The following is a 27,651-nucleotide window of genomic DNA, read 5'->3' on the forward strand; positions in this document are numbered from 1 at the left end:
CTTGGAAACAGGAATAATCATTATTCCGCTTTACTGTAATGTGGAAGTCTCACTGAAGGCAAAGGCATAGCATGTGCAGTATCAAAATACCAACCGCTTAGAAGCAGGCACCATCTTCACCATCTTCCATAGCAAAAGTATTGAAAGCATCTTTCATTTTGAATGAGTGGGCATTTCACACACCCTCATAGACTAACTATAGGAAGGGAAGTGGAAAGGAATAAGGATCCCCACACAGTTAGACGACAGAATATCATTGCTGCAGTTTTTCTCCAGAAAACATCAGGGCTGTTTCAACCTACACTATTTTTAAAATTTACGTAGCTACTGCAGGCAGCTGTGCCAGAAGATGAACAATGGAATTGTTATTAAATGTGCTGTAAATCATGCTGGCTGTGTCTAGACTGGCATGATTTTCCACAAATGCTTTTAACGGAAAAGTTTTTCTGTTAAAAGCATTTGCAGAAAAGAGCGTCTAGATTGGCATGGACACTTTTGCGCAAAAGCACTTTTTGCGGAAAAGTGTCCATGCCAATCTAGACACGGTTTTGTGCAAGAAAGCCCCGATCGCCATTTTCACCATCGGGGCTTTTTTGCACAAAACAGTTTTTACCTGTCTACACTGGCCCTCTTGCGCAAAAGCATTTGCACAAGGGGGCTTATCCCTGAGTGGGAGCATCATAGTATTTGCGCAAGAACACTAACAATCTTACATTAGATCGTCAGTGTTCTTGCGCAAATTCAAGCGGCCAGTGTAGACAGCTGGCAAGTTTTTCCGCAAAAGCGCCAGTCTATACGCAGCCATTTTATTTTGCTTGCTGCTTAGAGGGTAATTAAAATTAATTTAAATGGAAAATAAATGGAAAGCAAAAATTGAATTTTCATGCAGCAAAACAAGTTAATAATATAACTGTCTCTTGGACCCGTGGTGGAAAGTTCCATTTTGTTTCTTTATGGGGCTTCCAATGTAAATGCCCCTGAGTCTAGTGAACCATTTTGTATATGCAGCTTGACCCAACAATCTTCTGTCAGCTCTCAATGAAACAGGGTCAGTCTCACGTCTAGAAGCTCTATTTATGTGAATACATTTCGGGAGCTGTTCCTAGCAAAAGAGCTTATGATATCAAGCTGCATAAACTCAAAATGAACTCTGATGGCATCTGCGTAAACCACACTAGAGAGTGTGCCCTCCTCTTGGGGTATGGGGCTAATTTCTCAGCGACATTAGTGTTTCACTCCTTACTGCTCAGCTACTCAATCATGATGAATCCCAGTAGGGCCTGCAAGCTTCCACATGGAACAGTCTGAGGGGACACATCTACAGTATGGGCACCTCAGCTGTGCAGCTGCAGCACTGAAGCTGTGTCACTGTTGTATGGAGGTTAGTTTTGCTTAACTATGGGCCTTAAGGTTGTGATTTGTTTTTTACAACCATGGATGACATAGCTAGGTCAATCTAAATTTTTAAGTGTAGACCAGGTCCGAGGCAAGTAATACACACCTTGTGCAAAAAATGGAGATAGCATTTATCACTAGTAAATCTGTTTTCTGTTAGGCTAAATTAAAAATCAACCTGGTACGGGCCGAAGCAAACCAGTGTTGAGCATCATTTTCTTTCAGCTTTAGGTTAACCTAAGGTTGGGCCTAAAGAAAACCCCAGACCTGAGCAAAGCTGACCTCTGGGAAAGAGTTGTACTTCATGAAAGAAAATGAAACAAGGTTGAAAAGGGATTCATGCAACTTTCTCCAAATGAAGACAAGTTGAAGGAAGATGACTCTTGCAATGACTATGGATGGAAGATGACCAAAGACTCAGCATGTGGCCTGGATACCAGTAGACTTCAGAATGGCCACTATACATGACAGCCTAGTGTACGATCATGTGTTTCAGAAGAAGGTGAAGAGGAAAGTTGCAAGAAAGAAAAAGATTATGTAACTAGCAAGGCATTTAATTAGAAAAAAATAGAATAAAATTCAGTCCTTGATGTTATTCAGTTAGACCTTCCACAACAAAGTAAAACTAACATTTGTCCTTGGGTTTGAATCTGGTGCTGAGGTAAAAGATAGGATTTGGGCTCCTAAATCATTCAGCTTTGTGTATTCTTTTGCTATGCTTGCCTTGCCAAAGCAGAATAGTAGGCATATTCTCAATAACTGAACTTTGCAGACACACATATGAAATTGTACTTATTGCTCTTCTTTGCATTTTAGACATTCTAACATAATAAGGCTTGCTTTAATTTAAGGTTGTGAAAGAATTAGTCACTAGTCATTTAGATGACTGGATTATATTGTATATCTTATGTAGACTATTTTATCATCTTTCTTAACAGTTAACCCTCTTATCAGTTCCTCTTTTGTCTTCCTTCCATGCTTTGTGACACCACAACTGCAGTGTTTCATCATAAGTTAAAGACTAAATGTTTTCTTCTGTTTTCCAATTCTTTAACCATCCCCACAAACTAAAGTATTTGGCAAACCCCAATCACGTTCCATTCATGGGAAATATTTTACTGCTAGATCCCCTGTCTAATATGCAGTGAGTGTCCTGAGACTGCTACTTAAATTACACCACATATCGTCATGTCACCATTGCCTTGTCTTCTCTCATTTGTTTTTTTCCACCTGTTATCTCATCATACACCAGTGGCCACCAACCAGTAGATCAGAATCTACTGGTAGATCTTGGAGCCTTTGACAGGTGATCCTGACTGGTTTGGCCAGGAGGCTATCAAGTGCGGGCACTTCAGCTGCCCTTCCCTCCACTGCTGTGTATCTCCTGCCTTTTGCCTTGGAGCTGGCCCCTCAGGAGCCTCCTGCTTTCTGTGCAGGGCAGGGGAGGGAGGAGAGGGGTGCTGATGCCAGGATACCCCCTTCTCCTGCTTTGTATTCTATCTCCACAGAGCAGAGAGGGGGCACAATAAGACTTGGGCAGGGGAGAGTTTGCTGGCTGCTTTTGGGAGTGGTGCAGGGCCAGGAAAGGAGTGAACCTGCCCTAGCCCCACTGCACCACCACCCAGAAGCTACCTGAGGTAAGCAGTGCTCAGCTGGAGCCCACAACCCTATTCCAATCATGATCCCCTCTTGCATCCCAAACTCCTGCCCTAGTCCCAAGCACCCCTGCATCCAAATGCCCGTCCAGAGCCTGCACCTAGGACCCCCTCTGATACCCCAACTACCAGCTCCAAGCTCAGCTCAGAGTCCCTCTCGCACTCCAAATCCCTTAATCCAAGACCAGAGCCTGCACCCAAACCCTCTGCCCCAGCCTCGTGAAAGTGAGTGAGAATGGGGGAGGGAGGAAGGATGGAGTGAGCAGGGGCGGGGCCTCGCAGAAGGGGCATGAAGAAGGCAGGGTAAGGGTTTTGGGATTTGAGGTAGATCTTGGATTGCAAAAAGTGATCTCATGCTTAAAAACGTTGGAGTCCGCTCATACACTGTAAACTTTTTGTTGCAACATTTGTCTTTTTTTCCCAATAAATTAATATTGTAACAATTGGATTGAACTTTGAACAGGAGCAGGCAGAAGTGTTTGAGGGGCCAGGGCAAAATCTGTTGTGACAAATGGGCAGCTGGATCAAGCCTGAGTGACCCATGTGCTCGGTTGCAACATCACTCAGTTCAGGAGCCCTCTCAAATGGGGGTCCTGGGGCAAACTGACCCTTTTGTCCTCTCTCCTTTCAGATGGCCCTGAGTTTGAGCATTTCATCCTGGAGAGAATTCTGCAAAGTGTAACCAATGTGACTAAGGGACTGGTATCACTGACATCGGAGGAAAGATTAAAAAGCACAAAATTATGTAGTTAGCCAGACAGTGACTAAGGGAACCCCTGGTAATAGTCTACAAGCATTTAAAGAGTGCAAACACAGCCCAGAGAGAGGGAAAACTCTTCAGACTGTTCATCACAGACGATTTGGGGAGGAGCAGTGCCAGGATACAGGAAGATAGCCATCACTACTGCTCCAGTGGTATGTACCCACTCCATCACCCAGAACCTTCTTTGCTGGGTCCACTACTCTGAAGTGTGATCTTCTGTTGTGTAGTAATGCTGCTTTGCCAACAAAGGGAGATATGAGATTAATATTTATTTACCTACCTGCCCTGACACACTGTTCCTCCAATCAAGGGTCTGAAAGTATCATGTATTGTTCTCCTGCTGTCTTCTGCCATTTCTCTGCTATGTCACCTCATTTACATAAATTCTCCTGCTCCTGAGCAGCTCAATTTGTTTTGACAAACGCTTTTCTATTTGTCTTTGGATTCATTATTTCCCCTGTTTCTGAACTAGGTAATCTCAGCCTGACTGCAAAAGCAGTCGCCAGCCCTGTTGGAGCCTCAATTAAAAGCAATGGGCACAAAATAAAAGGATTTTCTACTGTCTCATCTCTACCAGCCTTAGATAGCTGTCTAGTGCATGGCTTCTTTCATTTGAAAAAGAACAGGGAAGAAATCACCTTGATTTGCAGCTCTGGGATAGGGAATGGCAAAACATACCAGTTGGAGGAATCTTTTGTGCTTTTGGAAACCTGGCACAAAAAATACAACATTTTGAGCACAGGATGTGTGTGTAGGGGGTGGGGAGGAGGTAGGAGAAATGAGCTCTTTCCACTAAAAACTACCAATCATGTTGACATTCCTCTGCATTATCATTTCAGCTGAAATGATTGAAGCTGAAAGGTTATTATGCTTTTTCCTTGGCAGCTCCTTGGTGCATTTGCAGGGAGGTGAGCTAAATGTTTTTCAAAGGTTTACTTCAGCCTGCACTCCCCATCCTCTTGACAAGTGAGGAAACTGTAAAGAAAAGAGAGGAGTCACAAGGAAATGTTCAGGTCTCTGCTAAGAATTTCTGCACTGCGTTGGAACCGAGTAGCTTAATAGGGTCTATCTGAGGTAACCTTGATTCTTAAAATCATGATGATTTGTGATTGGAAAGGCTCATTATGCAACTAGTGGATTTTCTGTAACTTGAAGTATTTTAATCAATATTTGAGGACTTCAGTAACTCAGCCAAAGGTTATGGGTCTATTGCATGCAGTGCTTTTTTTGTGACGGTACTGCCCGGCATGTAGTACCGACACCTCCAGATGCACTACCAGCACCTCCTATCAGAGCTCAATAACTTTTCCCCTGGAGTACTGGCACCTTTTTTTTTTTTTAACAAAAAAAGCAGGTGTCCTGTTTTGAACTGAACAGTCCACTATTTGAGCTTTCTTGTTCGGGAAACAAATTGAGAAAATATAAATGTCCGGTATTTTCTAAATAAGATGTAATGTACATTGTGATGTAATGTCAAATATGTCCAGTATTTTTGTTGAACCCATCTGGCAACTCTATGCATGAGTGGGCAGGTGAGGTTCTGTGGCCTGCACTGTGCACAAGGTCAGACTCGATGATCATAATGATCCTAATCTGTGAGTATGATCTAGACCTTCTCTCCCAGCACAACTGTTCCATGCAATATATTTCCTATTGTTTTTTTACCTAGTTTAAATGCTCCAAAGATGGGGAAGACTTCCACCACCAGTATTGGAAAATTATTCCCAGTATTATAGAATGCCCTGTTGGGAAGATCTTCTTGATATTAAACCTAACTTTTTCTTTCGTTAAATTTCATTCCAATGTCTCCCCTGACGTGTACCACACCAAGTAATTTCTCTTCCTCCGTTCTGAGCTAGGTGCTGATCCTTTATTCACACTTAGAATCAGCTTACTCTAGGACTAGTCCCATTGGAGTGGCCCCTTCCTGAACCCAGGAGGCCTGTGATCCTCAGTGCGATTCCTTTCCTGAGCCCCATAGACTATGTAGGTGGCGCTTGCTGCAAACCTGTGTGCCATAGACTGGACTGGGACTGCAGCTTGCCTGACTGCAGGCCACAGGCCTAACTGTTGACTGTCTCTATAGACCAGGGAAATAGACTACTACAGCTTTGCCTAATTGCAGGCCTGAGGCCCAATTGTTGGCTGCCCTGCCCTACTTACAGGTTGGGGAAATTGCCTTAGATTGCAAGCCTTAGCCATAACTGGCAGATGACACAACACACACCCCTAAGGGCTGTGTGAATAGACAGCTGCAGCTTGCCCTGGTCACCAGCCAGAGCCCAGACTGCACAGCCCACCCTGCTTGAGGGATAGGCTCCCTTGTGAATTGCTATTTCCCCCACTCTAGTTGGCTGTGTCTAGACTGGCAAGTTTTTCCGCAAAATCAGTTGCTTTTGCGGAAAAACTTGCCAGCTGTCTACACTAGCCGCTTGAATTTCCGCAAGAACACTGACTTCCTACTGTAAGAAATCAGTGCTTCTTGTGGAAATACTGTGCTGCTCCTGTTCGGGCAAAAGCCCTCTTGCGCAAATCATTTGCACAAGAGGGCCAGTGTAGACAAGTAAAAACTGTTTTGCGCAAAAAAGCCCCGATGGCTAAAATGGCGATCGGGGCTTTTTTGAGCAAAAGCGCGTCTAGATTGTGCTTTTGCGGAAAAGCATCCGTGCCAATCTAGACGCTCTTTTCTGCAAATGCTTTTAACGGAAAACTTTTCCGTTAAAAGCATTTGCAGAAAATCATGCCAGTCTAGACGTAGCCGTTGTGTTTAGAGAAAGCTCTAGAAGATCCAAGTTCTGAGTAGGTATGGGCCTACTCTCCCCTTCTCTTCCCATCCTCCACCATATCCTACACTCACCCTTAATGTTTCCATCATTCAGATAGTTGCAGATGCCCTTTTTTAGTCATTGCTTAGCCAAGAAGCACATATTTAGTCCCTCCAATCTCTTCTAATAAGGCACTCCCTCATGCTCATTCATCATTGTTAATACTCAAGAATTACAAGCAAAATCTTGGTGAATCCTGGTGTACATAAATATCCTTGAGAACAATCACACTGAAAATGCTATAATGGCAGTTATGGAAAAGTGGTCTTATTATTTATGTGGTAGATTTGTCTGACAGATAAGAATATTAGTGGCTAATTAGATCACCTAATCAGAGAACATGGATGATATCATGCAGCATGAACAGTGACTATCTGTAGAATCAATTTGTTCTGAGATCCCCTGCATACAGAAAAAGCATATATTAATCAGATGTTGAATTATCTATTATAATTAAGTCAGATATAGTTTTCTATCCTTTTCTGCAATGCACTAACCAGTTTTGGGCACCTTAGCACTGGGATGATGTAGAAAAGTCAGATAAGATCCTTCCATTTCCCTGCTCAATCTTATGATGCCTCAATAAATGCAACCCAAAACTGCACTGTTCTTTGTTTTCCCCCTGTCATTTTAAACAGCAAACTCATATCCAATTTTCAGTCTACTGACACCCTGGGCCTCTGCATTATTGTTTCCACGGTTTTGTCTTTCTTTATATCTAGACCATGGCGCAGCCCGCGGATGGGGTTCAGCTATTGAGTGATGGTTGTGTAACCCACACACCTACTGGGTGTGGTTCACGTCCCATGAGGTGGCACTTAGACCATATACAGAGAGAAAGAATGCGTGTGCTCTGCAGCCTTAGCTGAGTGTCAGCTGTCTTTTAGTTCTGGCTGCAGAGGCTTATGCACTAAGCTCCACAGATCCCAGGTTTGGTTCTGCCTGTTGGTGTAACGCTTGCCTGTGATATTTTCACTGCCTGTTAAAACTGTATGCTAACCACAGTATTTAGAATGATTTCTGAGAAGAGAAAAAAAATATGACAGAGATATTGCCCAAAATGCTGGTGGTGGGCACTTTTCTAGGGTCAACACAACACTAGAACCCATCTTGGGTCACAACGAACTGTTGCCTCCAATTAAAAATCTTGTAAGAGAGGGCATATTCCCAAAGCCATGCATCCTTTTAGTACCGGGGGAGGAAATCTTTTTTGGGCTGAGGGCTGCTGACCCCCAGCAGTCAGTCGGGGGCTGCACATAAGTGAGAAGGAAAAAACAGAAAACCAAGCTTTCACTGACATGGCACACTCCCTGTTTCCCCTCATACACCAGAGCCTAGTGGGGCCAGGCTAGTAGTTTTTGTGTGCTCCAGCTGCGGGGGGATCGTGTGGAGGCTGGAGCACCAGCACAGGCTCTCCAATGCTGAGGGGAAGCCCCAAGCCTCAGGGGCCAGATCGAGGCAAGCTGGGGGCCACATCAGGCCCCATATAGTGGCCACCTGTGCTACTCTGTTGTTTGTTTAGCACGCTAGCTGAAGCAGGAAGCAAGATTCCAGTGACCATGCAGGTGTACTCCTAAACGGCAGCTAGAAGGTTACATTTCTCCTGTTTGCAACAAGGGCACGGAGTGTCAGGGAATGGACTGTGAAAATGGGCAGAGGATAATGCTCTATGTAGTTAAGAAGGTGGTTTTCACAGATCCACCCAACAAGAAGCATGATGGCTCATCTCTTCCCAGTGCCAACGGGGCCACCACTCTCATCCCGGAGCACTCTAAAAGAGAGGCAGGGTGGTGAGGTAATAGCTTGTATTGGACCAGGTTGGCCCAGTAAAAACTATTACATCAGCCACCATGTGTCTCTCATATCTTGAGACCAACATGGCTACAACTCCACTGCACAAGAGGCAGCTCCTGGCCAGGCATTTTGCCAATTAACTGTGGGGCTGCATTGTGACCCTGCTGAGGGAGGAAATAAATCCTAGAGGAGCAGCTGATGCTGCTCTGAGCAGCATTAACTAATCCCAGGTTATTATGTGAGCTTCAATATGCAAGGGAAAGGGAACAGACCAAGTAGAGCTGCTGTTATCTGGCTGCTTGCCAGCTCCTCCTCTTCTATGCAACCTGTCAGCTGCACAGATATTCTGCAAAGGCAGGGAAATATCCCACTTAGTTGTCCTTCCCTGCCACATGGTCCCTCCATGAGATTTTGTGTGTCCAGTTTGGCTCTCCTCCATATAGTCATGACTGGGCAGCCGAGGAGTTCTTTCAGTAATGTTAATACAGGAGACTACATTCGGAGTCCTGGCACTTTCTCTGTTGAAAAAGAACAAAGAACATCTTTCACACAGTGGAACAGTTGCTTTATTTATGTAAGATTTACCCCTCTCCCCTCAATAATAATAAAATGCTAATTAAAACCCCATTTAAAGCTTTTCAAAGTTCATATCAGCAATACATTGGTATGCCATAGAAGCTGTTAAAAAGTTTGTAAGTCCCAGTGACCTTAGATCTATCTTTGGGCAAGTGTTATTTCAGACTGCTGTGATTATTAGCCAATGTTGACTGTTCAGTGACCATCAGTAAGGCTCTGCAAAAATTCCTCCAGTAGTAGCCTAGATTGGAGTAGTTAGATGGTAGAATAACACCTTTTCATAAGTCCACAAAACAATGATACTGATAAATATAAAACAAACAACAAATAGTCTAGTAGCACCTTAAAGACTAACAAAAATATGTTTATGGAATCTCAATAAAGTTTCTGATTTTTAACTGGTTTCAACCACATCTGTTATCAAGAAAACAAAGAAAACTGGCAGAAGCATGTATAAGTATTTCTACTGTTTCCATACAATGGTGATGTGACTCACTGAAAGCCATGAGGGCTGGCATGTCCTGGGGGGAGGGAAAGATTATAATGTTGTCATAAAACTGACAGATCTTTTTAAAGGCCATGCCCACAATACCACTTCATAGCTGAAAGGATGAATTTTTGATGCTGCTCTATTCCACTAAATCCATTTAACCTCCACAAGCAGTAAAGAAGGAAACCCCGTTCCCTCAGCATCTCCCCTCATGCACACAACAGCTTTGGGAAACAAACTACATCTGCTCACTCCCAGATGAATATAAATGAACACACATTTGCTACTGAAACTTGCAGTTACTTCTGTAAGTATGTAGCAATAATCCTCAGATGGAACTCCCCTCCCCCATCACGCACATCATTTGGAGGCTCAGTTTTGTTCATAAGAGTGTTCTTGGGCAAGAATGTTGATTGATAGCAAATGCATAGCAAATTGGAATGGGCTGATTTCTTAACTCTGCACACCAAACTAAAGAAGTAGATAAATCAGTGCAAGTATGAGGCCTCTTTATTTTCTTTTTACTCTCCCCAATTCCTTCTCTAATTCCTGTCTGGTATTGAATCTCCACCAAGCTAGAAATCAGTCAGGAAGCTTGTTCACTATATTCCCTCTTGGGATAATAGCAAGGATCAGACAGGATTGCCATTTGCTTTATAAAACAGAGGCACTAGTGCTGGTATGGGACAGCTGGGAAGTACTTGTCAGGTCCTTTGCATTATCAAATGGCACTCAGCTGGAAGTTTGGAATTCATAGACACTAGAAGAGAACCACATGTGTATGAATTTTAAAAACAGTCTACTTGCTAGGGAAAAATTATTCTGCAACAATTGCACAGTTTTGCCTCTCACTGGAAGAAAAGGTAATCCCAGTGGCGTGTTAAAAACTGAAGAAACCAAACTCCTTGCTCAGACTGTTCAGAATCTCAGTATAGATGTTGCTGCCTTTTTGAGCATTTTGCATTGGCTGCAAAGTACGTTGCACGTACAATATTTTAAAAAGATTAAGTGTAAATAAAAAATGAGGGATAAGCAGAAATCTGAAATTCTCATTGGCTAAAAGCAGACCTTAAATTGCCACTAATTCCTGGTAGAGTAATTACACAGCTCTAGCAGCCTGGGATTTAGTTTAAACACACACTGAATAAAAATATGCTGCTTGGATTTAAAGGAACAGTTTAAAATGATGTGCTATTGGTTACTAGTCCAGACAAGCACCTTTCTGTTAATCTTAAAATACTGACTTTTAACTCTGAGGTGAAGGCCAATGCATCAAATCCATTTAGAAAGACTTTCAGAGGGGATGCCACTTCATGAATGCATATATCTGGATTCTTACTACTAGGGGGTCACGGCCAGAGTATATGACAACACTGTAGATGATTACCCCCTTGAATCCAAACTAATGAATGAATTGGAGGAGTCTTCCACTTATCTGACTCTCATGCAACGAGTCTTAGCTATTCTTGTCATCTGTAACAGCCACATCCCATACTGGATTTTAGTCTTTACCTGATATGGAGCACCAGTGCTCACCTGTTAGTGGTCTAGAAACATTTTAATTGCTGTGAAATTTGCCCAATTATATGACCTGGTTCCTTCTTACAAAGAAAGGGAATGCAGCAACAATATCTGTGGACTCCTCCTTTTAGAAATGGTCTACTACCCTTAAAATTCAGATCAACCTAGCTCTTTTGCTCAAAAATGTGAAAAGTCCACAGGTCAGGGGCACAGTAGTTCAGCCAACTTGACTCCTGGGCTATGTCTACACTGGCGGGATTTGGGGCCAGAAATACGCAAATGAGGCTAAGTGTGGAATATCGCTGAGCCTCATTTGCATATCTAATGAGCTGCCATTTTGCGGAAGAGGCTCTTGCGCCAGAAGGAGCGTCTACACTGCCCCTTCTTGCACAAGAAAAACCCTTTTGCGCAGTGCCACTACACTTATTATTTTCAGGAACAACGGCATTGCACTATCTACACTAAACATCTACACTATCGCATTACAGCAGTGTTGTTGTAGCTGTGCCACAGTAGTGCCCATAGTCCAGACATACCCTTATGATCCTTCCCTTCTTTTATGTCTAGAGTGCAGCACTGTTATCCCGGAAAAGCAATGCCACGTCCAAGGTATGTGTCTGCTTTTCCAAAAAAAATCAGAAAAGCAGATGCGTTCTTTTGCCATCCTTGTAAAAACTCGTTGTACGAGAAAGAAGGAACGGCTTGAAAGAGCAGGTATTTCTGAAATTTGGTGCTGGGTAGACGTGCCAAATTTTGGAAAAGCCTCTTTTGACAGAAAAGCGGAAGAAGATACACAAATTGCGGTTCGCAATTTGCGTATCTTTTTCCAACTTTTCTTTGTAGTCTAGACGTAGCCTTACACTGGCTTAACACAGAAAGCAAGTCATTTTCTTTAGCCTAGATCAGTGGTTTTCAAAGCGTGGTCCGCAGACCACTAGTGGTCTGTAACCATCTTGCAGGTGGGCTGCGGGCTTGGGGCTCACCTCCCCTCCAGCCCTGTGAGCTCCCCTCCCTCCCCCCCCCCCGTGAGGTTGGAGTGCCAGAACCATCTTCTCACTGCAGGGATGGAGGTGGGGGCGAGTCTCCCAGGCTGCATCCAGCTCGTGGGGGGTGGGAAGCAGCTGTCTGGAGGCTTTCCCCTCTGCTCACATTGGCTGGAATCATGGGCAATGGAGCAGCAGCGGTGCCTGGGAGAGGCGGGAAGTGCAGAACCAGGTAAGCGGGCCCCCAACTTCCTCATACTCACACCCCGCACTCCAACCCTGCTCCCTCACGCCGATATCCCACTCCTGCACCCTGCCTCACACACAGACCCCCCGTCCGCAGCCCACTCCTATACCTATTTTGTCATCATGGGTGGTTGGCTGGTGGTCCACAGAAAGGTCTGTGTTGACCGGGGTGGGCCATGGGCCAAAAAGTTTGAGAATCACTAAGGTAGAGCAACTGCACTGAGCCAAAGAGCACTGAACTGCTGTAAATCAATTCTGCACTAGCTAATGTAGCTAGTATCTCAGGCTAGGACTAGACTATGGGGCTTTATCGGAAAAAGCTACGCAAATTGGGCTCTGCAATTTGCATAGCTTGTTCCAATCGCTTTTGTGGAAGAGGCTTTTCTGCCATTTGGCCCCGTTTAGACGGGGCCAAATGGCGGAAAAGCCTTCTCTTTTGGTGGAGCCCTTATGCCTTGTGAAACGAGATATACAGGGCTCCCCGAAAGAGTGCGTTTGCTCTTCCATGAAAAACAAGCAGAAGAGCAAACGTGTTCCTAGGATGCAGGGGTGTAAACCCAGTAGTCTAGAAGTAGCCTTAGTGCAGAAAAGATCAGAAGTATGAGAAAACTTCATTATTCACATTACTAACGTCCTTAGCTGTATAGCCCTGTACTGGATATTTTAATATGATGGCCTTTAAATCTATGAAGACTGAAACTTTTTCTTAGCTTTATGTAATTTAATTATAAAACCCCACCATTAATCTTATATAAAAATAACCTGGTTTGACTACTTCAGCCATTAGATTTCTCCATTTAGGCTGACTTAAGTCAGTTAATATCTTGGCTTATTGCCAGCATGTTACTGTATTAAGGCTAGCATAGAGGAGATTTGCATGGAAGTAAGCAGGGCCGGACAGAGGCATGGGCGAGCCGGGCAGTTGCCCAGGGTGCCAACCAATGGGGAGTGCCTGATGGCATCTGTAAGGGGCACGCGGCGTCCCTTACAGTTGCCATCAAGTGCCGCGCGCCCGGCTCCTGCAGCGCTGGCCCTGTGGCGCCGACCGGCAGCGCCCTTCCCCTCACGGCCACGGGGCCCTGCACGTCTGGCTGGGCCGGGCTGGGCAACGCATGTACCTTGTGCCCTGGGGCAGGCCCCGGGCTGCGCGCCAGCAGCCATGGCCGGCCCGCGCATGCACCATACGCCGTGGGGGGCAGGCCTGCTCACCCTTGGGGAGGGCAAGCCCGTGCCCCACAGGCAGGCCCGTGCATGTGCCATGTGCCCGGAGGTGGCGCCACGTGCCCTGGCCCAGGGCACTAAAAGGGCTCGGGCTGGCCCTGGAAGTAAGTATAGCCACTAGAAGCAATGTACCAAGTACAAGGCCCAAGAGATTGTCCCTATTTAACATACAACAATTTTCCTTACAGGAAAACAAAATAAAACTGATTGTTCACAATTAAAAAAAGGCAAAAGTAGGCATTGTTCCTTAAAATACTTGTAATCTGAGCTAGACACTGTCAGGGACAATAGTTCAAACCTCAGTGTGTTGCCTCCAAACCTCCAAGAAATGAGAGTCCAAGGAATACCAGGCCTCTAAGCCTTAGCTATTTTTGTTAATCTAGGCTAGTGGTTCTCAAACTTTTCGGCTCATGCTCAACACAGACCTTTCTGCAGATCACAAGCCAACCGCCCATGATGACAAAAGGGTGCAGGAGCAGGCTCAGGCTGACGAGTCTGGGAAGGAGAGAGAGTACAGGAGTGGGGTATCCGTGTGAGGGAGGGTGCAGCACCAGGTCATGGGTGCAGGGTCTGGCCATGAGAGATTGGAGGTGCTTATCTGGCTCTGCGTCCCCTTATCCCTCCTATGCACCATCCCCTTCTGCTTCATTGCCCATGATTCCAGCCAATGGGAGCAGCAGGGAAAGCCTCCAAGTGACTGGTTTCCTGTGCTGCCATTCACCCAGCACAGAGGAGGGGGAGCGGCAGTGCATGGAACTGCTTCCTGCCCCCATGAGCTGTATCTGGCCTGAGAGTCTCTCTCCACACAGTGAAAAGCTGGTGCTGGTGCTCCAACCTCATGGGGATGCAGCCACAGAACTGGGCGGGGAGTGAGCCCCAAATCCAGTGTTCCCTCTAAGCTGCACGGAGCCCTGAGCCTCTGACTGGGCGGGCTGATTAATCACCTGTGAAGCTCCGCTGCCCTGCAACTTAGAGAGAACACTGTCCAAGCCCATGGCCCATCTGCAAGATCGTCACAGACCACTAGTGGTCCACAGACCACACTTTGAGAACCCCTGCTCTAGCTGGTTAAAATCCCAGTGTAGACATGGCCTCAGACACTGGTTTGTATTCAGCAGACGCCAGTAGTCCCAAAGTTATTACCAGCTGGTAGCTGGTCTACAATATGAATGGATTGGATCCAGTCCAGTTCATGGTAAGACAGTAACTACTTTTAAACTGGCACTAACTTACAGCTTTGCTGCCAGTTTCAGCAGATACACTGCCTGGAAATGGACTAGCTTCTTTCCTCTAGATGGCCCAGAGAAATTTGCACTGCTACTGTCTTGTGCTATACCCACATGCCATGGGCTAACAGAGCACATTAGACTCTTAAAGATGTTAAATGAATATCTTTCATGATCCTATACTTACTTTGAGAAACCAAAATTAATAAGTAAGCAAATTCAATTGGTGATTTTTTAGCTCCTTGAATTACGTCATGAGCAATTCCTTCAGTATTGTGTTATATATTTACATGGTGGCATTCTGAAAATACTTTTTAAAAATATAAAACTGATATTGTACAAAATCCCCTTTGTGTGTGTTTGTGTATATATATAATTTTCTTGCATTTGAATTTCTTTCCAATATGTCATGTCACATTTTCACATCCATTCCCTGAAGTCATTACTTGCTTTAATCCAAAGAGAGAAAAAGTGCTAATAGTTATCATAGTATTACAAGTCATAAACTGAAGTCACAATGACACCACCACAATGACCTAGCTTGAGTCTCCAAGCTTCCAAGCTCATATTCTTACCTGCTTCATACATCTTACAAGACTTCTTCATGGTGGAAGCTCTGTGCCTGTACATGGTCAGGATTTGCAGCTGACTCAAGCCCATGTAGAGAAGTGGGTTTTTCCCATGAAAACTCATCTCATTGTCTAATATATGAAGGAGAATGTTTGTAAGTTTGTGCACTAATAACTTGGACACTATAAGAGCTACCACAACCAAATTTTGCATGGGATAACCTTTCATCCAGGAGAAGGTTTTAAGGTACTTTTGGACCCGATCGGCCTGAGCTCAAGCTGTAAAAATCAAAAAATAACCCACTGCGCTGCATGGGCCACCCTGCCCACCCTAGATCCCGTGCCCGCCGCCTGTGGCCCCCAGTGCCATCCAGGACTCACCCCCTCCCACCTGTGAGGTTACATAAGCGACCCTCTTTTCCCTCTGCCCCTTCCCCTCGTGCTGGCACGCAGTGCCCTGACCCCCACGCACACCACAGCTCAGGCACCCGCCCTGCCCCCCGCGGCACCTGCAGCCCCAGGTGCGAGCTGGGGCACCCCTCCTGAGTGTAACCTCCCCTCCACCCGGGGTCACACTATATTTGATGCGGACCTATGTTTTAATCCCTATAGAAATCAGTGCAACTTTTCTACCATTCAAAAGAAGATAATGGACTACTGTTTTTCTACATTTTGTTCCTCCGGTTTCCCGAGCAACACCAGGTCACTCCAGCTAGCATATAGATAGATAGATAGATAGATAGATAGATAGATAAAAAAATTTTCCTGCCGGACAACAGAGTGAGGTCATCACACTGCTCTGTGTTCAGCTGCCCCCTCTGCCCTCAGCCGCCCTGCCTCCTGCCTCCTACCCACCCACAGTGCTGTGGAGTGGGAGTTGCAGGACCTCCCTCCCTCCCTAGTACTCTGGTGGGGCAGGAACCACGGAGCCTCCCTCCTCATGAGGGAACCAGGAGCCACATGGCCTCCCTCCTGCCCCCTCCCTGGGGGGGCTGGGAGTTGCTCAGCCTCCCTTCCCCCAACCTGGGGGGCCAGAGCTATGAGGCCTCCCCCCTCCCTAATGCTCTGGAGGGGCTGGGAGCCACGAGGCCCTCCCCCCTCAGGGTGTGTGTGTGTGTGTGGGAACCGCATGCTCTCCCCTCTTCTGGAAGGGGGCTGGAGCCACGCAACATACCCCTTGCCTCCTCCCCAGTGCTCTGGGGGGATGGGAGCCATGAGCCATGTGCCCTCCCTGCACCTTCAGCCCCATCACATACCCTCTCAGATGAAACCCCACATCCACATCCTGCTCACTCATACCCCCCAACCTGAGACCCTGCACCCTGAGGCCCCTCACTCACCACCCTGCCAAGACCTTGCACCCCAGCCCCCTCACTTACCCCTTCCACAGAGACTCCACACCCCCAGCCTATTCTTGCCCCCTCCCCTCTGGCCAGACATCTACCCCAAGCCTGCACCTTCCCCCGGCCAGAGAGAGGGGGGTTGGGCAAGTGTGACAGGCAGAGAGCACAGCCCCCTAGTGATACTTTTATATTTTTGATAGTTGCTAAGGTGCCACAGGACTAGTAGTTGTTTTTATAGAGTAGGAGAAAAATAAAAACCCAGTATTAAAACAGCACATACAACTCCAAGTCATCCTGACTATTTTAGCCTTTGGGTATGTTTTCTGTGGGATTATTTTTAAAAAGAAAAGCCAAAAGTATCTCCCTAAAGTGGACTGTTTTAAAAATGTGATTGCAATCCACCGTCCTCCTTAAATCTCCTTCGGGTTTCTTCATGAAAAATGCTCTGCTCCTCAGCAAAACTCTTAGGCTGTGTCTACATTGGCACCCCTTTCTGGAAAAGGGATGCTAATGAGACCAGTCGGAATTGCAAATGCCGCGGGGGATTTAAATATCCCCCGTAGCATTTGCATGAACATGGCTGCCACCTTTTCTGGCTCGGGGTTTTGCCGGAGAAAAGCGCCAGTCTAGACGGGATCTTGTGGAAAATAAGCCCTTTTCCGGAAGATCCCTTATTCCTTTCAAGTAGGAATAAGGGATCTTCCGGAAAAGGGCTTATTTTCCGAAAGATCCCGTCTAGACTGGCGCTTTTCTCCGGCAAAACCCAGAGCCGGAAAAAGGCGGCAGCCATGTTCATGCAAATCCCACAGGGGGTATTTAAATCCCCCGTGGCATTTGCAATTCCAACTGGTCTCATTAGCATCCCTTTTCCGGAAAGGGGTGCCAATGTAGACACAGCCTTAGGCTCCAGGTGCACATTGAGAGATGTGCTTCAAGCAGGGTTTTTCAGTTAGGGTCTCTGTTTATTAAAAGCTCAGACACACTGGTACGTATGCATTATTAATCGGATTCTCCTTGGTGCTGCTTCTGTATCCCCCAGTAAGGGCACATCCAAACCACATTTTTTTTTGAACGAGGATCTTTCAAAAGTGAAAGTAGTCTAGACACAGGTTTTTTGGGGAAAAAAAAGCTTTTTCGAAAAAAACACATAAACCTTATTTTTAAAGAATAGCGGTGAGAGAGAAAGTGAGATCGGAAGATATGCAAATTCCCATGAAATTTGCATATCCTCTTTTGAAAATTCTACAGAATCTAGACATAGCCTAAGAATCAACCTCGTGGTCTCTTCACAGACTGTGCAGTTTCATGGCCATGAATCAGAAGAGTTTTTTTTCTAACATTTTACACACCTCGATTCTGCGGCATGTCCCAGATCTTCCCCTCACAGTCTCTTCACCTCACCTGCTCCCTGTTGCACTTTCTCTTTAATGGCCCTTTGTCCTTTCCTTTTCTTCCCATTTGTCTGATTCCTTTCTAATCAAGACCATTGATTTCATACATTGTATTGAGATTTATAAAGCAAGAGAATCACGTAAAACAGTTTAAACAGTCTAGGATGGAGTCTCTGGTAGGGTTACCAGGTGTTCAGTATTAAACTGGAGAGCTCAGTATTTTCGCCTCCTGTCCAGTAAAAAAAATTCAGAAAATACCAGACACACAAAATGTCCAGTACTTTCTGATCTTTTCCTAGCCAGGAGGCAAAAATCCCGGGCTGTCCGGCTCCATACGAGGCAGCCTGGCAACCCTAGTGCTTACCCGGGAGCTGTCCGGCCCGCTCAGAGACGTAAGATGGCGGGCGGCCACCGGCAGCCTGTTAGGACCAAAAAGCCTCTCTATGTGTTTCTTAAAAGGGGCCACGCTGGGTTTTTTTGTTTTTGTTTTTTTTTGTTTGGTATTTTTTGTGAAACCATCTGGCAACCCTAGTCTCTGGGCCAGCAGAGTGTGGTACTGGAACAAAGGTAGCTTTATGCCAATTTTGGTGTCTGTCCTGCTCATCCCCAGGGACAGATTAATTCAAGGGCTTTAAGGGCCCACAAAAAGATCCCCGGCCCACAAAAAGTGCTGATCTTGTTGCAGGGCCCCCTTAACCTAGGGTCCTGGGCCCCCTTAACCTAGGGTCCTGGGCCCCCTTAACCTAGGGTCCTGGGCTGCAGCAACTAAAGCCCCTGTTTTCTGGCCCTGCCTAGCAGGACAGGGGGACTCAGCTCCATGCTGCCAATCTCCCCACACAACCCTCCTGGGCTGGAACAGCAAATGCCAGAAGCTCTGTCAGCATGTTTCCCCTGCTTGCAGGGTGCAGGGTACACCTAAGGCGGGTGCAGGTCTGGGGCAATCCCTCTCTCCCTTAGGCCTCACCCCACTCCCTCCTGTTCCTGCTCTGCCCTCAGCCCACTCCACCCCTTCTTCTGAGCCTCACCCCTGCTCCACCGTGCCCCTCCTCTTCCCACCCCATTGCAGGTCCTTCCACTTCCTGCCGCCATGATGAGTGCCGGGGGGCCCAAGCCCTGCTGCTCTCCTGCACCAGGCCCCCCAGGTAATCTGCCAGACTGACCTGGGCCCCACGGGCTATGAGCAATTCTGGGACTGTCCTGTCCATGGGACAGTCTGGGCATCTGCCATGGGGCCCCCCAAAGCCCATCCCAAACGATCCTATGGACAGGACGGCTCTCATTAGGTGTGTGGGTTACACCTGCAGGCTCCAGCCCCATAGCTCCCATTGGCCTGCACCAGCCCTCTCCTTAACCCGGCACCTGCACTACCAAAGGGGAGCTGCCCCAGGTAACTGCCCTGCACCCCACACTCCTGCCCCAGCCCTGAGGCCCATCCCATGCTCTAGTCCCTCCCAGACCCCACATTCCCCCCTCATCCTGCTGTCCTGAGCCCCCTCCCATATTCCTAACCTTTTGGCTCCAGCTTGGAGCCCTCTCCTGCGCTCCAGATGCCTCATCTCCAGCCCCACCTCAGGACTGCACCCCTTGTCAGAGCCCTCACTCCTTCCCACACCCAACCCCCTACCTCAATCCACAGCCCCTCCCACATTCTGAACCCCTCGTTTTGGCAGAAAATCTAATAGTTCCCAGCTCCCAGAAGAGTTAATCTGCCCCTGCCACTCCCAGGTCTTGGGATGTCTGATCACAAGTCTGAGCCCCAGGATCAAGCTGCCTACGGCCCCGAGGGACTTTTCTAGCAGCTGGAGTTGAATGTGTTTGACATGTTCTGACCACTTCCACTTTTCCCAACATGCCTGCAGTGCTAGATGCTGAGGGGGGCCTGTGCATGATTACTTGTGTAGGAAGTCCTGACCCTGATTCATTCGTCCACTTGAGTCACTCCAAATTTACATTGAAGCCAATGCAGCTGCACTAGTGTAAAGCTGACAGCCAGAAGAAGATAATCAAACCCTGGTTTTGCAAAATGCTGTCATAGTGTTATGCCATTGCCTGACAAAACCCTTCATTGTGTGTGTGGCCCGGTTGACCGACAAAGATTAGGACTTATTATTTATAAAAAATAGATTCCCCAGAATATTTTTAAAAAGTGATAACACTTTAAGAAGGGCAATTACATAGAAGACCTGAACTAGTCAGATGACCTTCAGACTCGTCTCATATAATAACAGTGGAATAGTGATAGAAATGTAACCGTGTTAGTCTGGTGTAGCTGAAACAAAAAAAGTGCTACATAGTCCTGTTTTTTGTTATAATAACAGTGGTGTATGATGTATCCAATTGCAATGTGTGACCCTCCAAAAGCTTTGGAATGGTTAAGCTTCCAAAAATCTGGACACTTAGGGTACGTCTAAACTACATGCCTCTGTCGACAGAGGCATGTAGATTTGTGTATTCGAAAAAGGGAAATGAAGCGGCGATTTAAATAATCGCCGCTTCATTTAAATTTACATGGCTGCCGCGCTGAGCCGACAAACAGCTGATCAGCTGTTTGTCAGCTCAGCGCGCTAGTCTGGACGCTCCCCTGCCGACATCAAAGCCCTTTGTCGGCAGCTCCGGTAAACCTCATCCCACGAGGAATAACGGGGCTGCCGACAAAGGGCTTTGATGTCGGCAGGGGAGCGTCCAGACTAGCGCGCTGAGCCGACAAACAGCTGATCAGCTGTTTGTCGGCTCAGCGTGGCAGCCATGTAAATTTAAATGAAGTGGCGATCATTTAAATCGCGGCTTCATTTCCCTTTGCCTATCTGTCTAATCTACATGCCTCCGTCGACAGAGGCATGTAGTCTAGACACAGCCTTATTGAAAACTTTTCTGAACTGCAGAGGCCTCTAGGCTTCTTTAAATGATCAAACAGATCAGAAACAAGGTTCTTATTTTAACTAAACTGGCTTGCACATCCCTACTATCCGCTTTGTTGTCTGTTGGACTTGAACTGAAATCACAATCCAGTGCTTGGCCTGAAGTTCACAACTAATCTCTCTTTTCTATCCGAATACTTCCAAACTTTGGGCAGTTTGAAATCTGGGATTGATGTTTGAACTTCATGGCTCAGGCCTATATCTACTCATTTCTTTCAAATTATAATCCATATGCCTAACATTTAAAATGAAAAATCTACACAAAAAAATCTCTTTACATTTTAGCATGCATGGCATGTATCCTGAAAAATGGCATTCAAGGGAGACTAAGGAGCTATGCCGCCTGCTCACTATGCTCACCAACCCCTTCTCTCTCTCTGGGGGTAAACAGCCCCAGCTCTCTCCCTCGTCCCTGGCTACTGAGCAGAGGCCACCAGCCAAGGCCACGCCAGCATCAGGCCCCCCACCTCCAACCATTGGCTGAGACCCTGTCAGCCCCAACTCTCTCTCCCCAGCCTCAGGGAAAGCAGAGCCCAGGCAGCCACAGCTCTTCTCCTGGGCACTGGGGAGGGGCTAGGGGAAAAGGAGGAGAGGAGGTGGGGGGGGAGGGAGGGAAGAGGCTGCATGGTTGAGGGATGTCACTCTGTCATCCTGCAGGAATTTTTTTTTTTTTTGAGAGAGAGAGAGAGTGAGAGGATTAGCCACCTTCTCACTGTGTATAGGCCTAGGCAGAGCTCAGAGAAGCTGTATGTTCTATACCAGAGGTGGGAAACCTTTTTTGACCTACAGAAAAATCAGTCAGAAGCCACACACAAATGAGAAGCCAACCCCCCCTTCTCCCCCCCAAAAAACCCCACAACCCCTCACTGACATGACCCCTAACTGAAAAGCCGAAAGACTCTCCCCATATTTCTCTTCCACGCCAGAGCCTAGGGGGGCCCAGCCTAGTAGATTTTCTGTTCTTCAGCCACATGGTGGGGCAGCAGGGGAGCTGGAGTGCCTGTGCAGGCTCCCCAGTGCTGGAGGGGAGCAGGCCCTGAGCCTCAGGGGATGGATCCAGGCAAGTCAGGGGTCGCATCCTGAGGTCCCCCACCCAGTTCTATATCTTATCAACCAGAGCTGATCAAGAATTTTTGAACAAAATATTTTTGTTAAAAATGTCAAATCATCAAAAGTGAAATATTTCATGTGAAAGCATCAGTTTTGACAAATTTCCTGACAGAAGTTGAAGAAAAAGAGTTTCCTTTGATCTGAAATGACATCTTGTTTAAACATTTACTTTTATACATACTAAAAATCAAAGAATCATGGAATCTTAAAAAATGTGGGTCCGGAAGGGACTTTCAGAGGGCAACTAGTCCACCCCCTAGCCTCTGCACCGAGGCAGGATCAAGTAAACCAATTTCATCTCTGACAGGTGTTTGTTCAAACTGTTCTTAAAAACGTCCTATGATGGGGATCCCACAATATCTCTTGGAAACCTATTTCAAAGCTTAACTAACCATACCAAAGTACTCTATAATATTGAACCTAAAATGCCATACCTGCAAATTAAGCCCATTATTTCTTGTCCTACCACCAACAAGAACAATTGATCACAGCCCCTAACATGCTTGAAGCCGGTTATCGGATCCCCCTCGATCTTCTTTTCTCACAATTAAACATGCCCAATTTTTCCCATTTCTTCATATGTCAGGTTTTTCAGTGCATTTTTGTTACTCTCCTTTGGACTCTATCCAATTTGTTCACATTTTTCCTGAAGTGTGGCACCTAGAATAGGACACATTTTTCTACCTAAGGCCTCATCAGTGCCAAGTAGAGCAAAACAATTATCCCCCAGGTCATGCGTAGGATGTTCCTGATAATACAACCCAGAAGAATATTAGCATTTTTACCAACTGCATCATAGTATGACTCACATTCAATAAGTGATCCACTACAACCTCCAGATCATTTTCAGCAGTACAACAACCTAGTCATTTCTATGCCATTTTGTAGTTGTGCACTTGATTTTTTTTACTTCCAGAGTGAAGTACTTGGCAATCGTCTTAACCTCCATCTTGATAATTAAAGATCAATTCTCTGATTTGTCAAGGTCACTTTGATTCTTAATTGTATCTTCCAAAGTGCTTGAAATCCTTCTTAGCTTGGAGTCATCTGCAAAGTCATGCTGGAAGTCATGCTGGAAGAGCATAACAATTGGGGTTCTGCAGGGACCAGTTCTGTTCAATATCTTCATTGATGATTTAGACATTGGCAGGCTTATTAAGTTTGCAGATGATACCAAGCTGGGAGGGGTTGCAACTGCTTTGGAGGATAGGGTCATAATTCAAAATGATCTGGACAAATTAGAGAAATGGTCTGTGGTAAATGGTATGAGGTTTAATAAGGACAAATGCAAAGTACTCCACTGTTAGTCGTATGGACATTGTAAAAATCAAAATAGAGTTTGTGGACTGAGACACAATTCAAAATGGAACCCAAGAGACTGTTGCCGCCAAAACACCACCTTTGCACACGGCACATGGTTATGCTCACAGCAGCACCAAGCTGCACATGGCACAGAAACTGCACAAGGCACCAAAGCTTTGCACTGGGTACGCCTTGCTTTTGCACTCGAGACTTTCAGAGTTTTCCCGCCTTGGGCTCTATAAAATCCAGATTCCTGAGGAGACTGGGTTGGCAGTTTCCCGTACCATCCTGGAGGTGAGTCGTTCCATCGTCGAAGACCGTGGTGAAGGCCCAGTCCAGTGACAGACCAGACCCGACTCCGCTGCTGCCCACAGGGTGCTTTGGCCCACAGCTGTAGCAATAGTTCAGCTCAATGAGACTCAGCTACCTGCTTCTCCCCACACCATTGGGATTGTGACCACAGAGCTCCATCCATCGTTCTGTGCCTTCTGTGGCGAAGTCCCTTCACGGCACCCAGAACTGCTCTGCCTGCAGTCCACAAACTGTACGCTGGTCCATTGCAAAAGCAGGGACCAAGCGATGGACTAAATTGTTTTTGCCATACCAATGCTAACACCAGAGTTCAGGGCGCCTCAGTGTTCCTGCCCTGAAAGCTACCACCAGCTAAAGGGTTGAAGGTCCTGAGCTTCATGCTGCCTCAGACAGACTATTAAGTTCTGCCGTTTGTTATATCCAGGGCTCGACAAATTATGCAAAACCCTACTCGCCAGACAAAAAAGGGACTCGCCACCCCCACCACGTGACCCCCACCGTACAGGTGCACGCCACCAGAGAACAGGATGTCCGGGACGGCATGTTTGCTCGTGTGACGCGGCAAGGGCGACCCGCCCCACACTCCAATGGCGCCAACCCCCATGCTGCACAGGGAGTGTGGCGTTCTGACAGCGGTCTGCACCGCTTGCTCCCGGGCAGCCGCTCAGCCGAGTCGCGTGCAGGAGAGCTGAGTCCTGGGACAGGAGCCGGAAGCGGGGGTGGGGCCGCACATGGGCGTAGGGCCGGACCAGACTGTGCGTGTGTCCCTAATGTCAGGGGGAGAGGCACCGGCGCAAGAGAGTGCCGCATTGAAAAGGGGAGCAGAGGAGAGTGGAAGAGAGGAGGGAGGCAGAGGAGACAGAGGAGAGTAAGGAGAACAGAGGAGTGAGCGAGAAGGGAGAGGGGAGAACAGAGGAGTGAGCGAGAAGACAGCGGAGGGTGGAGGAGTGAAGGGTGAGAGCGGAGGAGAGAGGAGGGGGACAGGAGATGGAGGAGGTCAGAGAAGGCAGGAAGGAGACAGGGAGTGGAGCAAAAAGCAGAGTGTGGGGGCAGAGGACATGAAAGGAAGAGCAGAGTTAGGAAGCAGCCCAGGCGGACCAGCGTCTACACAGCCAAACCACTATTTCAAACTTAAATTGAAATAGTGGAGGGCTTATTTTGAAATTGGTAAACCTCATTCCACGAGGAATAGCACCAATTTTGAAATTGCTATTTCAAAATAAGTGCTGTGTAGATGCTTATTTTGAAATAGAGGGCCTCCAGCCCTTCCCAGGGTACCCTGCTGGCCACTCTGGGCACAACCAAGCAAACTCCTCTCCCTCCCCTGCCCCCGGAACTCTTAAAGGGGTAGACTCTGGCCACAGTGCCTGTGCCAGCTCCAAGCCTGCCAGCCCAGAGCCAGCAATCGCTGCACCTGACCCAGTGGCCCCAGCATAAGCCAGGCACCCACTGGCAGCCAGCCCTCCACTGCTCCCCAGGACCAGTCTGCCAGCTCCCAGGAGCCTGACAGGGGCTGGAAAAGGCAGGCACCTGCCTGGTCCAGTGCGGAGATCAGGGACCTAATTCAGGTTTGGGGCGATGCCTCCAATGTGCATGATCTCCACACTGAATGGAGGAACACAGCTGTCTACAGGCGGATGGCTGCCAGCCTGGCCACCAAAGGCCACATGTGAACCCAAGAGCAGGTTTGCATGAAAATAAAGGAGCTGCAGCAGACCTATGCCAGGGCCAGAGGGCAGCTCCCAACCAGGGACAGACTCAGACCCCTGCCCCTATTTTGATGCTGTGGACCACATCCTGGGGGGCAGGATGGTCTGTGCCTCCCAGGTAGTCATTGACCCTGGGGCAGAGCTTGCTGCCTCCCCAGCTACCGCTCCTCCTCCCACTCCTTCTCTCCCTCCTGCTTCTTCCTCCTTCCCACCCTCCCCACACCCCCAGGGGTGCCAAGGCCCCCGCACCCGCAGTGCTGGGAGACAGTTGGGCTGGTGAGACCCCCAACCCTGAGCCCTGAGCCTCTCCTCCCCCTTCCTCCCCCTGCCAGCTCCCTCCTCCCAGGTTTCTCCCTCCCCTCTCCCACCTTCTTTCCAGTTTCACTCTCCCCCCACCCCAGTTTTGTTCAATAAGGAGGCTTTGTTGTAATGAACACGTGTCTTTTATTGTACAGCAGGAAGGGGGGGTTAGGGAGGGGTAAGTGGAAGAACGTGAGGGGGGAATGAGTCACAAGCCCCAGTGGGGCACACCAGGGAGACTGTTAGTGCCTGCAGAACGTGCTGCCAGGCTCACAGCAACATGTCCAGGAGAAGCACCAGAGTGCCCAGGGTGGCTCCGGCTCCATGTTGCAGAGTTCTGTGATGTCCTGAGTGAGAGCAACCAGAGCATGCAGTGAAAAAAATGCTTTGCTGTCCCTCAGCGAGGTAGGCAAGCAAGCAGAGAAACCTTAGAACCGGCTGTTGCGGGGGGGGGGGGGGGTACCTTTAAGCACAAGTGTCAGATACCTTGTGTGGCTGCTGCCTGAGGCTAACTCCTGACATGATGCCCTGCCACAACCGGTTCTGGCCAGCCTTAAATGCAATTCAGCATTCTATCATTGTGGAAGCACTATTTCAAAATGCATTTTGTGTCTAGATGTGTTATTTCGAAATAAGCTATTTCAAAATAACGCTGTAGTGTAGCCATACCCTATGCGTCTATTTCTGCAGGTGGTGAGGGCCATCAACTCGGAGCTGCTGAACAGGATTGTCTGCCTCGGAGACCTGGACACCATCATGGGCAGCTTTGCTGGGCTGGGATTCCCAAACTGTGAAGATGCATTCAATGGAACTCATATTCTGATCCATACACTGCCCCATCGAGCAGCCCGGTATATCAACAGAAAAGGCTACTTCTCCATGGTGCTTCAGGCCTTGGTCGACCACTGTGGACAATTCACTGACATTTGTGTAGGGTGGTTGGGCTGGGCACATGATGCTCGGATCTTCCAAAATTCCTACCTTTACCGCAGGCTGCAGGCTGGAAGGTTCTTCTCGCAGTAAAACTTTGCCTTTGGGGATGTGGCGATGCCAATCTGCATTGTGGCTGATGCGGCATACTCCTCATGCCCTGGCTCATGAAGCTGTACACTGGGCATCTGAACACGAGCAGGGAACCATTTAACGTGCACCTGACATGGGCGCGCTTGCAGGTTGAATGCACCTTTGGCCGGCTGAAGAGAAGGTTTAGGTGCCTGCTCACTCACCTCAACATGGGGGAACACAATATCCCTGAACGCAACAACCTGGTGGAGAGCAAAGGGGAGGCCTTCCTCCCAGGGTGGGGGACATGGGCTGATGTCGAGGGGAGGCGGTTCGAGCAGCCCCGGACAGCTGCCATCCGCTAAGCCCATTAGATGGTAGTCCGCATCCAAGAGGCTTTGCGTGAGAGCGTCTCAGCAGGAACCCAATGACCCTCCCCAGGGCCTCCCCAATGGGGCCTGTTGGCCTGGGCCCCCAACCCCAAGACCTTTCCTCTCACATCCCATCCATCACTGCACCAGTCTCCGGAAAGTTAAAACACACACACCAGGTTTTATATCAAAAACGTTATGTTTATTATCAAACAATGTGCAAAGAATTTACTTTTTGTAACAAAATGAAACTGTGTGCAAAATGTTTTTAAAAATACACTTTCTTGTAAAACTAGCAAAGTTTTTTTAAAAATAGGGAGGAGGGAGGATGTAAACCTGGAGGAGGGAGGGAAGGAGGTAGGATGGGCGGTTTAGGGTTCAGGGTGTTGCCTGGGTGTCTGCAAAAGTCTGCCTCCTTGGGTCCGTGGCCCTAACCATGCTCGGGGTCGAGTGGGGCCTCGGACAGGGTGTGTGGGGGGCTGCAGCTAGGTCTGCGATAGCAGGTGGTGAGGGGGGCAGGGGGCGAGGGGGAGAAAGGGGAGACCAGGGCTGAGGGGGACGAAGGGGGGGACAGAGGGGGCTGGAGCAGGTTGAGCGGGAGGAGCAGCAATGGGGACAGGACCTGGGAC

General features: G+C 47.6%; 1 long non-coding RNA gene across 1 annotated transcript; it reads left to right on the forward strand.

The window, feature by feature from the left end:
- The first annotated feature begins 695 nt into the window (after positions 1–695).
- Positions 696–27,311, forward strand: LOC142823553 (uncharacterized). The gene is made up of 3 exons (XR_012898738.2): positions 696–3,965; positions 4,699–4,887; positions 26,340–27,311. It is a non-coding gene; the product is annotated as an uncharacterized LOC142823553 (long non-coding RNA).
- Positions 27,312–27,651: the final 340 nt, after the last annotated feature.

This window comes from Pelodiscus sinensis, chromosome 1, assembly GCF_052426305.1.
Source record: "Pelodiscus sinensis isolate ZL-2025 chromosome 1, ASM5242630v1, whole genome shotgun sequence".
Classification (NCBI taxonomy): Eukaryota; Metazoa; Chordata; order Testudines; family Trionychidae; genus Pelodiscus; species Pelodiscus sinensis.